This window comes from Oncorhynchus nerka, linkage group LG2 (genome assembly GCF_034236695.1).
Source record: "Oncorhynchus nerka isolate Pitt River linkage group LG2, Oner_Uvic_2.0, whole genome shotgun sequence".
NCBI classification, from domain to species: domain Eukaryota; kingdom Metazoa; phylum Chordata; class Actinopteri; order Salmoniformes; family Salmonidae; genus Oncorhynchus; species Oncorhynchus nerka.
Genome location: NC_088397.1, coordinates 55,209,641 through 55,223,140, shown reverse-complemented (window position 1 = coordinate 55,223,140; position 13,500 = coordinate 55,209,641). Strand labels below are relative to the sequence as shown.

Genomic DNA, 13,500 nt, shown 5'->3' with positions numbered 1-13,500 from the left:
GAGAGAGGGATTATGGTAGAGGATCCTCAGGAACCAGGGACTGGCTATACACTTTTTCTACCTACATCTATCTACCCCTCCATCTCTCCACCCTACCTCCATCTCTCCATCTCTTAATCTCTCAACCATACCTCAGGACAGCGGGAGTACTAGCATGGCTCCTCATTCATTTTTCCAATGTCTTGTGTTATGGATTGCACCATGAGAATCATTGTGACCTTTGACCTTGTAAAGCCACGGAAAAGTCACAACTCCAAAGGAAGGGACATTGTTCATTTAGTTGACAAGAATAGTCTTGTCATTCTTACCAAGGTGTTTGATTGGCTTTTGGTCTGACATTTCCTTGTCTTCCAGATTACCTGAAAGAGTTGTTATAAACATGACATATTGATTGATAATGACAGGCTGCATTTATCACATTTCTGTTGTTCTTTATTTTCCGATCCCATTCTCTCTGGTCCAGTTCCACTGGGAGTATGTAAAGGTATGTAATCCTCCTCTCTTTCTCTTTGTGCTGTAATTTGTCCCTGTAATGATGGTGCAGTAAAGTCATAATAGGCTGCTTATGTTCTGACACATTTACAGCTGAGTCGGCCCTACTAGGCCATATCTCCTGGACAATACAAAATAGGAAATTACACCCTTGTTTAATGGGTTCACCACGGCTACAATCAAATGGAGCTGCAATTAGTCATCCACTTCTAGCATGGTCAACCGTCTCTCTCTCCCTCTCTCTCTCTTCCTCCTTCTCTCCATTGTCTGGCCCTGGACACACAAAAGCCATTTCTCTTTGAAAAGACAGCATTAGTGAGGGTGACATCATGTCTCCGGGTGTGGGCTTCAGAACATTCCATTAACATTAGGCCCAAACGGGCAGCACAGCGTGGACGATCAGGAGGGGAGGGAGGGGGGACAGTGGGCCACACAGCTGTGGGGGGAGCAGGGGACGGAAGTCCTCCAGAGTAAGACGTATCACAAGTCCCTCTTTGTCACCCTCTCAAAGGCCTGCACTCCAGGCCATCTGCACACAGTCGTCAGGGAAGAGTTCTACTAGACAGGCCAGCTCTGGAATCTGTCCCTTCTCCACCTTTTCGCTCTCCTCTCCCATCCTCTCTTATCTCCTCTTGCCTCTCACCCCTTTCCTCTCACCTAACAGCCTGGGTAAATTGCAGTCTCTCCTTGAGATCCCTGGCCTGAAGAAGAAAAAAAACACAAAAACGTAGAGTGGACAATAGAGTGAAACTCAAGAAAAATAAAATGAATAGCTAGCTAACATTTATAGGTATTTTTTGGCTGTTGGGAGAGCCATGAGACTATGTGAGTTTCTATGTGTGTGTCTGTGTGTGGCATTCTCACCCTGAGCTCCACATCTGCTCCGGGGGTAGAAATGTGCTGTGTTACAGCCTTTTATTTCTGTTTCATACGGAGCCAGCAGCACAGCCAGCACAGAACAGCTGTCAGAAGACTCCAATAGCTCCTCACACATCACCCAACCAGCACACAGTACAGATCAGCAGAGTCGGGATTCATTCCACTTGCACACTTTGGGATCAATCTATACTGAGAAATGTACACACAACTCAAACTTTCATGCTAATATCTCACTGACATCATTGCATGATTTTCGGTCAAACTTGCACACATTTCCCAAGTTAGGATTTAGCCCCCTGCAAATCGAATTCACTCAACAAATTAACCAGAGCAGTCACCAAACCCACACGGCATGCCCTCTGACCACCAAAAAATCACCAACACACACGTCGTGTCTTCCTCCCATGGCCCACCAAACCAACACACACGTCGTGTCTTCCTCCCATGGCCCACCAAACCAACACAGCTTACTATCACTGACGTAGTATGTAATCATTACTAAAACCATGAGACTGAAACACACCACATAAGTCTAACACGCACACGAGCGCACACTCACACACACACATAGAGGAGAATGAGAATGAGGTAGGTCTATTCTCCATTTTCTCCATGACCAGGCAGATTTACCTCTAATCGTTATTCATGAAGGAGAAGAGAGAGAGTTGAGAGGCTTCCCACCACACATACAGGCCTTTGATGTGAAAAACAAAGTCTCCCTTTTAATCTGCAACCTAATGGAATACACATGACGCACCCCAACCATATACTGTACCTGACAGCTCTCCCAGCTCTCCACACTGTGAAAGGGTGTGTGTGTGTGTGTGTGTGTGTGTGTGTGTGTGTGTGTGTGTGTGTGTGTGTGTGTGTGTGCGTGCGTGCGTGCGTGCGTGCGTGCGTGCGTGCGTGCGTGCGTGCGTGCGTGCGTGCGTGTTTGCGTGCGTGCGTGCGTGCGTGTGCGTGTGCGTGTGTGTGTGTATGTGTTATAAAGAGGACATGTATGCTAGAGATTAAGTTTGCATGGGAATTCATATTTATAATTATTCCATGCTGTTCCTCAATTGCAGCAATCATCCCTGCTTCTTTATTCTAGAGCAACCAAACTATCACAATGTGTTTTCAAGAAGGACCAGGAATTATCTGTTGTCCTCGGGCAGAACCTGCAGCCCAACGACAACCAGAACTCTACACCAGAATCCAACACAATCCAACAGCATTCAGCCCACCAGCGTTGAGGAGGGAATGATTGTTGTTTTACAGCAACCCCAAAGAAGACAAGTATAGGTTGTGTAATTAGCTAGGGGTGAGGTATTGTGTAATTAGCTAGGGGTGAGGTATTGTGTAATTAGCTAGGGGTGAGGTATTGTGTAATTAGCTAGGGGTGCGTTATTGTGTAATTAGCTAGGGGTGAGGTATTGTGTAATTAGCTAGGGGTGAGGTATTGTGTAATTAGCTAGGGGTGAGGTATTGTGTAATTAGCTAGGGGTGAGGTATTGTGTAATTAGCTAGGGGTGAGGTATTGTATAATTAGCTAGGGGTGAGGTATTGTGTAATTAGCTAGGGGTGAGGTATTGTGTAATTAGCTAGAGGTGAGGTATTGTATAATTAGCTAGGGGTGAGGTATTGTGTAATTAGCTAGGGGTGAGGTATTGTGTAATTAGCTAGGGGTGAGGTATTGTGTAATTAGCTAGGGGTGAGGTATTGTGTAATTAGCTAGTGGTGCGGTATTGTGTAATTAGCTAGGGGTGAGGTATTGTGTAATTAGCTAGGGGTGCGTTATTGTGTAATTAGCTAGGGGTGAGGTATTGTGTAATTAGCTAGGGTTGAGGTATTGTGTAATTAGCTAGGGTTGAGGTATTGTGTAATTAGCTAGGGGTGCGGTATTGTGTAATTAGCTAGGGGTGAGGTATTGTGTAATTAGCTAGGGTGAGGTATTGTGTAATTAGCTAGGGTGCGGTATTGTGTAATTAGCTAGGGGTGAGGTATTGTGTAATTAGCTAGGGGTGAGGTATTGTGTAATTACCTAGGGGTGAGGTATTGTGTAATTAGCTAGGGGTGAGGTATTGTGTAATTAGCTAGGGGTGAGGTATTGTGTAATTAGCTAGGGGTGCGGTATTGTGTAATTAGCTAGGGGTGAGGTATTGTGTAATTAGCTAGAGGTGAGGTATTGTATAATTAGCTAGGGGTGAGGTATTGTGTAATTAGCTAGGGGTGAGGTATTGTGTAATTAGCTAGGGGTGCGGTATTGTGTAATTAGCTAGGGGTGAGGTATTGTGTAATTAGCTAGGGTTGAGGTATTGTGCAATTAGCTAGGGGTGAGGTATTGTGTAATTAGCTAGGGTTGAGGTATTGTGTAATTAGCTAGGGTTGAGGTATTGTGTAATTAGCTAGGGTTGAGGTATTGTGTAATTAGCTAGGGGTGAGGTATTAGTTAGGTTCCAGTTCAACCTGTTTTATAGGCCGTTGGCCCAGCTAGCGCCTCATGTTACACTATTTGAGCATCAACACAGAAATATGGAACACAGAGGCCTGAGCTCATCCAAATCCATAAGCTCCATGGTGAATATTGAACAAATGTTGTTTCGTAACTCTGGCAAGATAGCATAGACTCCAGACAGTTCTCTTCAGCTGGCTCCATTCTGTTCCCTCTCGACTTGGATGAGACTTAACCTCCATTAACATGATAATATAAGTGCTTAGCTTCTCTTCTCCAAATAAATGATTATGTTCTCATATTATGAGAACAGTATAACTTCATCAGCCAGGCCTTTTCTGCTGAGCTGAGGAATTCTGGGGACCTTTACTGCAGTCCTCGTCTATGGGACTTTTTTCATGTCTTCCCCTTTCTCCTTCCCCCTCTCTTTCTTGTCCTGTAATGTGCTTGGGAAAAGAGTGAATTACATCACTCCAAAGACAGAGAAGAGTACACAAAAATAGCTGCGCCGTTTGGTTCCCAGCCCCAGGCCGATTCTGATGAGGTTTGAGATGTTTTTAATACGCCTGATAACTCTTATAACCAACCCTCTCTCTCTTTAACTCTTTCTCCTTCATTTGCTCTCTCTCTCTCTCTCTCTCTCTCTCTCTCTCTCTCTCTCTCTCTCTCTCTCTCTCTCTCTCTCTCTCTCTCTCAGCCTCAGTGATCATGGAGGCAAGGTCACACACCTTTTTTTTGGCAGGCTGCAGTGTGTGGAGCTTTTGCAGGTGCAGAGGATTATATGCTGCTTTGGGAAAGGCAGAGCGAGAGGGATGGAGGGGAGGTTGGATGGTAGAAGGCCAGGAATATAGAAAGTTTACTGAAGCCACATTCCTGAAGAATTCCACACAGGTTGCCTCAGTTGGCACAGTCTTTCACTTGTGGCACAGGTCTGAAAATAAAATAACTGTAGAAAAAAGATAAGGCACTGGTTTGATTGATTGTTTTTGCTGTAGATAGGGGTAGAGTTATTGGTCGATTGACTCAGACCGTCAGTAAGTGCTCCACACTTACAGGGCTAGGTTTCAGTGTTGTGTCTCAGAACAGATGAGCATCAGGGGCCCAGAGGACAGAAGGAGAGGAGGAGAAGAAGAGAGGAGAGACCATGAGAGGGGGAGAAGGGCCTGCCCTTGGGACTGGGGCCTTTGCAGCTGTCTGACCCCCTGAGCAGTGAGGCCTGTAGCAGAGAGAGGGAGGTGGAACGAAAGAGGGAGAAAGAGAGGGAGAGAGCGGTGGAGAGTGTGAGAGAGTGCATGAGTAACAGAGAGAGAGACCGATACAGACACAAAGAGGGAGACAGACACAGAGAGTAAGAGAGAAAGACAGAGAGAGTTGGGCCATAACTCTTGAGTACCGGTATGTGTGACAGGCCAGACAGAAAGCAGATTGATGGGAGCTGTGGGTTGGGTTGGGGCTGAGGACACTGCACCCTGAGGACCAGAGACATGGACGTAAGCCACCCCACCTGGTGCTAACACACACTGGGGATAAGGGGGGTAGAGGGAGAGGCGAGGAGCAAGCCAGAAGTAAAGAGGGAATAAGAGAGGAGCAGTAGTGTAAGGTACTTAAGTAAACATACTTTTAAGTACTACTTAAGTTTTTTTGGGGGGGTATCTGTACTTTACTTTACTATTTATATTTTTGACAACCTTTACTTTAACTTCACTACATTCCTAAAAAAAAAATGTACTTTTTACATAGATTTTCCCTGACAACCAAAAGTACGAGTTACATTTTGAATTCTTAGCAGGACAGGAAAATGATCCAATTCAAGTACATATTAAGATAACACGTGGTCATCCCTACTGCCTCTGGCCTGGTGCACTCACTAAACACAAATGCATCTTTTGTAAATAGTGTCTTGAGTGTGGGAGTGTGACCCTGGCTATCTGTAAGTCATGTCTGAGTGTGGGAGTGTGACCCAGGCTATCTGTAAGTCATGTCTGAGTGTGGGAGTGTGACCCAGGCTATCTGTAAGTCATGTCTGAGTGTGGGAGTGTGACCCAGGCTATCTGTAAGTCATGTCTGAGTGTGGGAGTGTGACCCTGGCTATCTGTAAGTCATGTCTGAGTGTGGGAGTGTGACCCAGGCTATCTGTAAGTCATGTCTGAGTGTGGGAGTGTGACCCTGGCTGTCTGTAAGTCATGTCTGAGTGTGGGAGTGTGACCCTGGCTATCTGTAAGTCATGTCTGACTGTGGGAGTGTGACCCCGGCTATCTGTAAGTCATGTCTGAGTGTGGGAGTGTGACCCAGGCTATCTGTAAGTCATGTCTGAGTGTGGGAGTGTGACCCAGGCTATCTGTAAGTCATGTCTGAGTGTGGGAGTGTGACCCAGGCTATCTGTAAGTCATGTCTGAGTGTGGGAGTGTGACCCAGGCTATCTGTAAGTCATGTCTGAGTGTGGGAGTGTGACCCTGGCTATCTGTAAGTCATGTCTGAGTGTGGGAGTGTGACCCAGGCTATCTGTAAGTCATGTCTGAGTGTGGGAGTGTGACCCTGGCTGTCTGTAAGTCATGTCTGAGTGTGGGAGTGTGACCCTGGCTATCTGTAAGTCATGTCTGACTGTGGGAGTGTGACCCCGGCTATCTGTAAGTCATGTCTGAGTGTGGGAGTGTGACCCAGGCTATCTGTAAGTCATGTCTGAGTGTGGGAGTGTGACCCTGGCTATCTGTAAGTCATGTCTGAGTGTGGGAGTGTGACCCAGGCTATCTGTAAGTCATGTCTGAGTGTGGGAGTGTGACCCTGGCTATCTGTAAGTCATGTCTGAGTGTGGGAGTGTGACCCAGGCTATCTGTAAGTCATGTCTGAGTGTGGGAGTGTGACCCAGGCTATCTGTAAGTCATGTCTGAGTGTGGGAGTATGACCCCGGCTATCTGTAAGTCATGTCTGAGTGTGGGAGTGTGACCCTGGCTATCTGTAAGTCATGTCTGAGTGTGGGAGTGTGACCCTGGCTATCTGTAAGTCATGTCTGAGTGTGGGAGTGTGACCCAGGCTATCTGTAAGTCATGTCTGAGTGTGGGAGTGTGACCCTGGCTATCTGTAAGTCATGTCTGAGTGTGGGAGTGTGACCCAGGCTGTCTGTAAGTCATGTCTGAGTGTGGGAGTGTGACCCTGGCTGTCTGTAAGTCATGTCTGAGTGTGGGAGTGTGACCCTGGCTATCTGTAAGTCATGTCTGAGTGTGGGAGTGTGACCCAGGCTGTCTGTAAGTCATGTCTGAGTGTGGGAGTGTGACCCTGGCTATCTGTAAGTCATGTCTGAGTGTGGGAGTGTGACCCAGGCTGTCTGTAAGTCATGTCTGAGTGTGGGAGTGTGACCCTGGCTATCTGTAAGTCATGTCTGAGTGTGGGAGTGTGACCCCGGCTATCTGTAAGTCATGTCTGAGTGTGGGAGTGTGACCCTGGCTATCTGTAAGTCATGTCTGAGTGTGGGAGTGTGACCCTGGCTATCTGTAAGTCATGTCTGAGTGTGGGAGTGTGACCCTGGCTATCTGTAAGTCATGTCTGAGTGTGGGAGTGTGACCCTGGATATCTGTAAGTCATGTCTGAGTGTGGGAGTGTGACCCTGGCTATCTGTAAGTCATGTCAAACAATTTGAACTTCTACTTTTAAAAATCCACCTCTCTAAAAACAAGTCTCTCACCGTTGCCGCCTGCTATAGACCACCCTCTGCTCCCAGCTGTGCTCTGGACACCATATGTGAACTGATTGCCCCCCATCTATCTTCAGAGCTCGTGCTGCTAGGCGACCTAAACTGGAACATGCTTAACACCCCAGGCATCCTACAATCTAAACTTGATGCCCTCAATCTCACACAAATTATCAATGAACCTACCAGGTACCCCCCCAAAGACTTAAACACGGGCACCCTCATAGATATCATCCTAACCAACTTCCCCTCTAAATACACCTCTGCTGTCTTCAACCAAGATCTCAGCGATCACTGCCTCATTGCCTGCATCCGTAATGGGTCAGCGGTCAAACGACCTCCACTCATCACTGTAAAACGCTCCCTGAAACACTTCAGCGAGCAGGCCTTTCTAATCGACCTGGCCGGGGTGTCCTGGAAGGATATTGATCTCATCCCGTCAGTAGAGGATGCCTGGATATTTTTAAAAATGCCTTCCTAACAATCTTAAATAAACATGCCCCATTCAAGAAAATTAGAACCAGGAACAGATATAGCCCTTGGTTCTCCCCAGACCTGACTGCCCTTAACCAACACAAAAACATCCTATGGCGTTCTGCATTAGCATCGAACAGCCCCGTGATATGCAGCTGTTCAGGGAAGCTAGAAACCGTTATACACAGGCAGTTAGAAAAGCCAAGGCTAGCTTTTCAAGCAGAAATTTGCTTCCTGCAACACTAACTCTAAAAAGTTCTGGGACACTGTAAAGTCCATGGAGAATAAGAACACCTCCTCCCAGCTGCCCACTGCACTGAAGATAGGAAACACTGTCACCACTGATAAATCCACCATAATTGAGAATTTCAATAAGCATTTTTCTACGGCTGGCCATGCTTTCCACCTGGCAACTCCTACCCCGGTCAACAGCACTGCACCCCCAACAGCAACTCGCCCAAGCCTTCCCCATTTCTCCTTCTCCCAAATCCATTCAGCTGAAGTTCTGAAAGAGCTGAAAAATCTGGACCCCTACAAATCAGCCGGGCTAGACAATCTGGACCCTTTCTTTCTAAAATTATCTGCCGAAATTGTTGCCACCCTATTACTAGCCTGTTCAACCTCTCTTTCTTGTCATCTGAGATTCCCAAAGATTGGAAAGCAGCTGCGGTCATCCCCCTCTTCAAAGGGGGACACTCTTGACCCAAACTGCTACAGACCTATATCTATCCTACCATGCCTTTCTAAGGTCTTGAAAGCCAAGTCAACAAACAGATTACCGACCATTTCGAATCTCACCATACCTTCTCTGCTATGCAATCTGGTTTCAGAGCTGGTCATGGGTGCACCTCAGCCACGCTCAAGGTCTAAGCGATATCTTAACCGCCATCGATAAGAAACATTACTGTGCAGCCGTATTCATTGATCTGGCCAAGGCTTTCGACTCTGTCAACCACCACATCCTTATCGGCAGACTCGACAGCCTTGGTTTCTCAAATGATTGCCTCGCCTGGTTCACCAACTACTTCTCTGATAGAGTTCAGTGTGTCAAATCGGAGGGTCTGCTGTCCGGACCTCTGGCAGTCTCTATGGGGGTGCCACAGGGTTCAATTCTTGGACCGACTCTCTTCTCTGTATACATCAATGATGTTGCTCTTGCTGCTGGTGAGTCTCTGATCCACCTCTCACGCAGACGACACCATCCTGTATACTTCCGGCCCTTCTTTGGACACTGTGTTAACAACCCTCCAGGCAAGCTTCAATGCCATACAACTCTCCTTCCGTGGCCTCAATTGCTCTTAAATACAAGTAAAACTAAATGCATGCTCTTCAACCGATCGCTACCTGCACCTACCCGCCTGTCCAACATCACTACTCTGGACGGCTCTGACTTAGAATACGTGGACAACTACAAATACTTAGGTGTCTGGTTAGACTGTAAACTCTCCTTCCAGACCCATATCAAACATCTCAATCCAAAGTTAAATCTAGAATTGGCTTCCTATTTCGCAACAAAGCATCCTTCACTCATGCTGCCAAACATACCCTTGTAAAATTGACCATCCTACCAATCCTCGACTTTGGCGATGTCATTTACAAAATAGCCTCCAATACCCTACTCAACAAATTGGATGCAGTCTATCACAGTGCTATCCGTTTTGTCACCAAAGCCCCATATACTACCCACCATTGCGACCTGTACGCTCTCGTTGGCTGGCCCTCGCTTCATACTCGTCGCCAAACCCACTGGCTCCATGTCATCTACAAGACCCTGCTAGGTAAAGTCCCCCTTATCTCAGCTCGCTGGTCACCATAGCATCTCCCACCTGTAGCACACGCTCCAGCAGGTATATCTCTCTAGTCACCCCCAAAACCAATTCTTTCTTTGGCCGCCTCTCCTTCCAGTTCTCTGCTGCCAATGACTGGAGCGAACTACAAAAATCTCTTAAATTGGAAACACTTATCTCCTCACTAGCTTTAAACACCAACTGTCAGAGCATCTTACAGATTACTGCACCTGTACATAGCCCACCTATAATTTAGCCCAAACAACTACCTCTTTCCTAACTGTATTTAATTTATTTATTTATTTTGCTCCTTTGCACCCCATTATTTTTATTTCTACTTTGCACATTCTTCCATTGCAATACTACCATTCCAGTGTTTTACTTGCTATATTGTATTTACTTTGCCACCATGGCCTTTTTTGCCTTTACCTCCCTTCTCACCTAATTTGCTCACATTGTATATAGACTTGTTTTTTTTTTACTGTATTATTGACTGTATGTTTGTTTTACTCCATGTGTAACTCTGTGTCGTTGTATGTGTCGAACTGCTTTGCTTTATCTTGGCCAGGTCGCAATTGTAAATGAGAACTTGTTCTCAACTTGCTTACCTGGTTAAATAAAGGTGAAATAAAAATAAAAAAAAATGTCTGAGTGTGGGAGTGTGACCCTGGCTATCTGTAAGTCATGTCTGAGTGTGGGAGTGTGACCCTGGCTATCTGTAAGTCATGTCTGAGTGTGGGAGTGTGACCCTGGCTGTCCATACATTTTAAAAACAAGAAAATGGTGCCGTCTGCTTTGCTTAATATAATGATTATTTTATTATTTATACTTGTACTTTTACTTTTGATACTTAAGTATATTTCAGCAATTACATTTACTTTGATATGTAAGTATAATTAAAACCTTATACTTTAAAACGTTTGCTCTAGTAGTACTTTACCGGCTGACTTACACTTTTACTTGACTAACTTTCTATTAGGGAATCTATACTTTTACTCAAGTATGACAATTGGGTACTTGTTCCACCTCTGGAGAGGAGGAGGTAGAAAAGAAGAAGGAGATTGGGGAGAGAGGAGAGAGCAAGCCAGGATGAGAGAGGAGGAGACAGCACAAGCTCTGAGTTGAGTTCTTTTCCCTGCACAACAGACATAGGACCAAGATGGATGCCCAGGTTTCAGTCCACTTCCCAATATCAAGCCTTATAAAGTATGTGTGTTCCAGTCAACATACAGTACCAGTCAAAAGACTGGACACACCTACTCATTCAAGGGTTTTTCTTTATTTTCACTATTTTCTACATTGTAGAATAAGTCTCTTCTTATTATTGTTGTCCTTTAATAGTGGTTTCTTTGCAGCAATTCGACCATGACGGCCTGATTCACACAGTCTCCTCTGAACAGTTACTTGAACTCTGTGAAGCATTTATTTGGGCTGCAATCTGAGGTGCAGTTCATTTTAATGAACTTATCCTCTGCAGCATAGGTAACTCTGGGTCTTGTTTTCCTTTGGCGGTCCTCATGAGAGTCAGTTTCATCATAGCTTCTTGGTGGTTTTTGCGACTGCACTTGAAGAAACTTTCAAAGTTCTTGAAATGTTCCAGAATGACTGACCTTCATGTCTTAAAGTAATGATGGACTGTTGTTTCTCTTTGCTTATTTGAGCTGTTCTTGCCATAATATGGACTTGGTCTTTTACCAGATAGGGATATCTTCTGTATACCACCCCTACCCTGTCACAACACAACTGATTGGCCCAAATGCATTAAGAAGGAAAGAAATTTCACAAATGAACTTTTAACAAAGAACATCTGTTGATTGAAATGCATTCCAGTTGACTACCTCATGAAGCGGGTGGAGAGAATGCCAAGAGTGTGCAAATCTGTTACCAAGGCTACGGGTGGCTACTTTGTAGAATCTCAAATATAAAATATATTTAACTTGTTTAACACATTTTTGGTTACTACATGGTTATTCCATATGTGTTATTTCAAAGTTTTGATGTCTTCACTATTATTCTACAATGTAGAAAATAGTGAAAATAAAGAAAAACCCTTGAATGAGAAGTTGTGTCCAAACTTTTGACTGCTACTGTTAATTCCACTACTTGTGTTAAAGGGTAAGAGACCCATAATGGCACTGTCTCTTACCTAGGACCCGCCTGTTGAAACGACAGCTTCATTTCCAAACTACTAAGTTGGGTTGAGCTAAATTCAATTTAATTGACTGATTTGCATTTAACCTTGATCGTAATGTGGGTGCATTTATGTGATTTTATGCCAGTTCAAGAGCCCAAATGTATCAGATTTGCATGGATACCATGAGGATAAAGTAGTATCCAGTATGTTTTATTAACATAGAGTCTACAGTATCCTTGGTGAGGGTTGGGTAAGTAAAGCTTCTTTACACTGGCGAAATTGAAGCCAAAGAAGTCTGCAACGCACTCCCAGCTAGTCAAATCCATACTAATTCTCCATACAGTGCTTAAAACAATGGTGAACGTCCCCGTGCATTCAGAAACGGTTATTGGAAACCTCCTATAGCATTTACATGTATGACATTTACATGGCCAAGCGTCAGTCAGCTCCTCTCCCTCACTGCTCTTCAGTGGCCCATATGTCCCTGTTAACTGACACCAGTTGCTATTTAGCGTAGACTGGAGGATAGTCAGTCAGACAGAGGCACACTGAGGGGGTTAAGGGGGTTTTGCAACTCTTCTCCCCCTCCTCTCCTCTTAATGGGGACATCCTTGGAACCTTCAGCATACAGGGCCTCCAACTTGGCCTGGGTTTGGGTAGAGGGGGAGATGAGTGGGGTAACAACTCTTCAGGCTGTGCATAAAGAAGAGCAGCCATGGATGGGAGGAGAGGGGTGCTACTGACAGACTGAGACAGACAGTGTGTGTTTAGTGAGGCGTGGGCCTCATTGTGACAGTGGAGCTGGAGGAGAAGTGCATCTGGTCCAGGAATGGGGATGGGCCTGTATTGGGGGAAAACATGTTTTGAGAGTCTCAATGTATCCTATTGAATCATGAAATGTAGCCAAATATTAGATTGATGTCAATTCTGATAATATTGCATAGGGAGGCCATAAGAGAGCTTTTATGAATTTGTCATTAGAGAACAGAAATGTTTGCAGTGCACTCATTTTGTGTATATGTGTGTGTAAGTTATGCGCTGGAGTAGAAGCGTTCGTCACTAATCCTCTGGACGTGTCTCTGTCTGTCTGTCTGTCTGTCTGTCTGTCTGTCTGTCTGTCTGTCTGTCTGTCTGTCTGTCTGTCTGTCTGTCTGTCTGTCTGTCTGTCTGTCTGTCTGTCTGTCTGTCTGTCTGTCTGTCTGTCTGTCTGTCTGTCTGTCTGTCTGTCTGTCTGTCTGTCTGTCTGTCTGTCTGCCTGTCTGTCTGTCTGTCTGTACTGAGTGATGCCTCAGATGGAAAGCCCCACAGTGAACTGCAGTTCCTTAATGTAGTCAGAGCTCAGCAGAGATGCACTCCCATGAAGAATGGAACAGAGTAGGGTTACTCGGGGACAGTGGTGACACGTACATTCCCTCTGTGTTCCCCACAGCCCAGTGTTGAATGGACAGTGTTCCGTGGACATGTTTGTGTGGATAATTTAATGTTAGCTGTAATACATCTGGACAGGCAAGAGTAGTTTCCATTGGATCGGACAGAGCAGACAGGCCTCTCATCTCTCTCCGAGAGAGCAGGAACAGAAGGCTAGTGTCATTGTGTTAGCCTAGCACTGGGCTCT

General features: G+C 45.4%; 1 pseudogene; it reads left to right on the top strand.

The window, feature by feature from the left end:
* The window catches only part of LOC115144875 (mitochondrial S-adenosylmethionine carrier protein-like), a 68,522-nt pseudogene that overhangs the window by 32,643 nt on the left and 22,379 nt on the right, over nucleotides 1-13,500 (top strand).